The sequence below is a fragment of the Austrofundulus limnaeus genome, unplaced genomic scaffold, assembly GCF_001266775.1.
Source record: "Austrofundulus limnaeus strain Quisiro unplaced genomic scaffold, Austrofundulus_limnaeus-1.0 Scaffold207, whole genome shotgun sequence".
NCBI classification, from domain to species: domain Eukaryota; kingdom Metazoa; phylum Chordata; class Actinopteri; order Cyprinodontiformes; family Rivulidae; genus Austrofundulus; species Austrofundulus limnaeus.
Window position 1 is genome coordinate 899,137 of NW_013952609.1, and position 3,399 is coordinate 902,535.

The following is a 3,399-nucleotide window of genomic DNA, read 5'->3' on the forward strand; positions in this document are numbered from 1 at the left end:
GGCAGCTGTGGCTACAATTGTAGTTTGCCATCATCAGTGTGTGAATGTGTGCGTGAATGGGTGAATGCCTGTAGTGTGAAGCGCTTTGAGTGTCCTGGATGGATAYAAAGGTGCTATAWAAGTACAGTCCATTAACCGTTTACCATTTACACCGGTCTGGTCTGATCCGACCTCTGCAGTAAATACACAAACATTATAATCAATGAGAGTATTCACACTGGCTCTGCCAAAATTAGATTTGATCCTGTTTTTGCCGGACACCAGAGCTGCTCTGGAGTCAAACTATAAAGATCACGTCGCACCAACAGGAAAAGGAACAAGCACAACATCCGTAGTTTCAAAATYATTCATCAAAGGCAGACTAATTTTTGCAGAAATCCCAGCTARATTAATAAATATGTGGATATATTTCTACACAKATGCTGTCAGAATATATTGACTGTTTAGGAAGCAGACGGCAACATATCGTGCAGCATATGAACACATGAATTTATTTTGAAATCAGACGTTTCAGAAAGACGACAGCGATGCAGTTTTAGCTGTTTGGAGTCCGTCTTCCACAGAATAAATTATTTTTCTCAGGAATCCACATTTATCACTGGATTTATTACACAATTTCGCATTTCCTTCACACGCTTCTCAGACCTCCGTGCTTCGCACTGGACCGGAGCAGGGTGGGGTACTGGACCGGAGCAGGGTGGGGTGGACGCTGTATAAATTGGGGTGCAAACAAACGGAGGTGAACTGGGCAGCTGAGCAGAGCAGAACTGCATCAAGTACTAATTAAGGGTTAGTTAAATTGTTTTTGTGCAGGCTAAAGTGATCAGTTGTCTCAGTATCCACTGATTGTTTTCATGATTTATGACACATTTTGTTCAAACATTCAGACTTTAATAAAAACATTATCTCCACCGTCATGTTCAGGCAGCAGAGAATCTGTGAGTCTTACTGACATACAGATTAAACTCCTGCTTAAAAAAAACTTTACAGCCTTCTGTCATTAAATCTTGCTTTTTTATTATTTGTATTTCCAAAATCAAACTTTCCAAAGAAAACACTCGTGTTCTATTTGCCTTTCAAATTGTTCCTTTTCTAAGCAGCTTTTTGTGGTTTTCTTGCTGGACACACTTCAGATGGACCTGAGGACGGCCACAGCTGCACGCAAACTCATCTCCTGCAGGATGTGATCACCCTGCGTCAAGGAAAACTGTAAACAGTCCTGCGGCTCTCCTCCACGCTTGCTAAAGGTACAAAGTGTGAAGCCACGACTAAAGTTTCTCCTCTCGTGGAGCCCTGTCACTTCTGTCGTTTCATCACGTTTAGGTTTTCCAGAACGGCCAAAATACAGTCGAAGGAAAAAGATAAAGCTACATTTGTGCAGCACTGGCACAAATTCAGAGCCAGAAACAGACAGAAACATAAACTACAAGAATTCCTCCATAAATTTAACGAAATAAAACCTAACATTTCTCGACATGAAGCCCGCGTCCAGCTGCCCTTTGACCCCCCCGTCTTTCCCTCCCTGTAATTTCACACTCTGAATGACAAGCGTCCGCCCGAAGCTCGTCCTCAGACCGGCTGACCCTCTCGCTTCACGCAGACGTCACGTAAAAAAGAAATAAAGGCCGGCCGCTTCAGACCAACGGGCCTGGAGTTAAAACGAGCGGCGGGGCTTTTATGGCGCAGCCGCTGCACCGCAGCAATTAGGTCCCGGCTGTAACTTTCATCTTTCCACAAAAAGGGAGGAATAATATGAGAGAAATCCACACACCCAGARAAGGCACGAAGTTTAAGGGTTCTCAAATGAACTTGGCAGAGTTCAAAAGGGACCCTCATGGGGAGAAAAAAAGTGCAAATGGATGCTAAAACCAATAAACTACTGTTTTTTTAACCAGCGTTATTTGTTTGAAAGGGATTTCTTACATTTATTTGATTGGCAGACAGAATAAACAACACAAATCTAAAACCACTTTCCCTGAGTTCAACTAAATCTGTGTCACTGAGGCCTGCAGCACTTCTGCTTGTTTTTACAACAATGCCTTGACKAAATAAGCACCTTTTATTGTTCCACTCGGGAAACTTTTTAAAGGACGACCCCTCCCACAGCTCAGCAAAGACACCCTGCCCTTACGAGACCTAAACCTCCCGGGCATGCTCACAAAAAAAAAAAAAAAAAGGAGCAGGTTACCCTGAAACCAAAACCCCCTGACTCATCTCATTAGCTCACCCTGCAGCCTCGCTTTCAGGAAACAGGCACAAGTCGGCGTTAGAAGCAGAGTCATGTTTGGGGGGTTAAAACAGAGCAGAAACCTTTATGGAAATGAGCTCTCAGGTTTTGTTTTTACTTCTGGAGCTAAATTCAGGTTTCCTTTCGAGCTCCTGGTCCAGATGCTGAAACCTAACCGGGGCTCTATCTCATGCAGAAGGCAGTGGTCTGATATTTAGACAGCTGACTGAGTCAGCAGCGTAGTTAGCCCCCATAATCAGTGTGATTGGTGTAACTGTGGTGAGAATGCAGCTCATCTAACGTTGCAGGAGAGTTTGGAAGCTGAGAGTGATTTAAAAAAAACGAGAAGAAAAGCTGAAGAGGCGTGCTGAACTCGATGTGTGATTGCAACTTTTTCCATGCAGATGATGGGATATTTAGAGCAGAATAAATAAAACTGAAAATTAGCTTTTAGCCTTTTTTTACACAATTTTGGCATTTTCTTTATATATATAATATTTTTATTGTTCCGCTCCCATAACCATCACATCTGGAGTGATTATGTGGATTATAAATCAAATTATTTCCAGTTGCATTTCGGGGGCGGATTAATGAAGCCAGCCAAGAGTCGTTCAGTTTATATTTTGCAAACGTGGGCTCATAAAGCAGCTGAGGACTGCAGGAACAGCCGGCCCGTCAGGACGATTAAACTCCCTCAAACACCATGCTGAACAACATCTCTGATCACGTAGGATGTGACAACAAAAGAGGCCTTTAAAGGATGTCAGCGCCGAGGCCAGGCCAGGCCCCGGCGTCCTCAAAAGGACAGGGAGAACGGCGAGGACGCGTTTCTGCTAAGATCACGTTCCCAGCGAGGACTCGAACGCTCGTTTGTCGAGCTGTGATTGATCAGGGTGCTGACTGCAAGGTTGGAAATAATCTGCAGGTCATCGAGGAGGTGATCTTTGTCTGAACACGAGCCAAAATAAAAGAAAATCTCTAAAAATCACACGAGTGTTAGAGCATGTTTTTTTAATTTAAACATTAAAAATTAACCATAAAGTCTATAATTCGCACGGATTCAAAATAAAATGAAATGTWCCACCACCTCCTAAACATCACTTTATAAATAATTTATTATTGCCTTATAAATAGATTATTAATGTTTCTAAACACTTTATAAAGCTTTAATT

At 42.6% G+C, this 3,399-nt stretch overlaps 1 protein-coding gene and 1 long non-coding RNA gene across 2 annotated transcripts in view; one reads left to right on the top strand and one right to left on the bottom strand.

The window, feature by feature from the left end:
- Positions 1-2,176, top strand: part of LOC106524963 (uncharacterized) — a 15,597-nt gene extending 13,421 nt beyond the window's left edge. The window contains exon 2 of the long non-coding RNA XR_001311049.1: positions 1,134-2,176. This is a non-coding gene — a long non-coding RNA (uncharacterized LOC106524963). The remainder of the gene's footprint in view (positions 1-1,133) is intronic.
- meox2a (mesenchyme homeobox 2a) overlaps positions 1-3,399 on the bottom strand; it is a 15,619-nt gene that overhangs the window by 9,742 nt on the left and 2,478 nt on the right. The gene's annotated exons all lie outside the window — the stretch shown is intronic.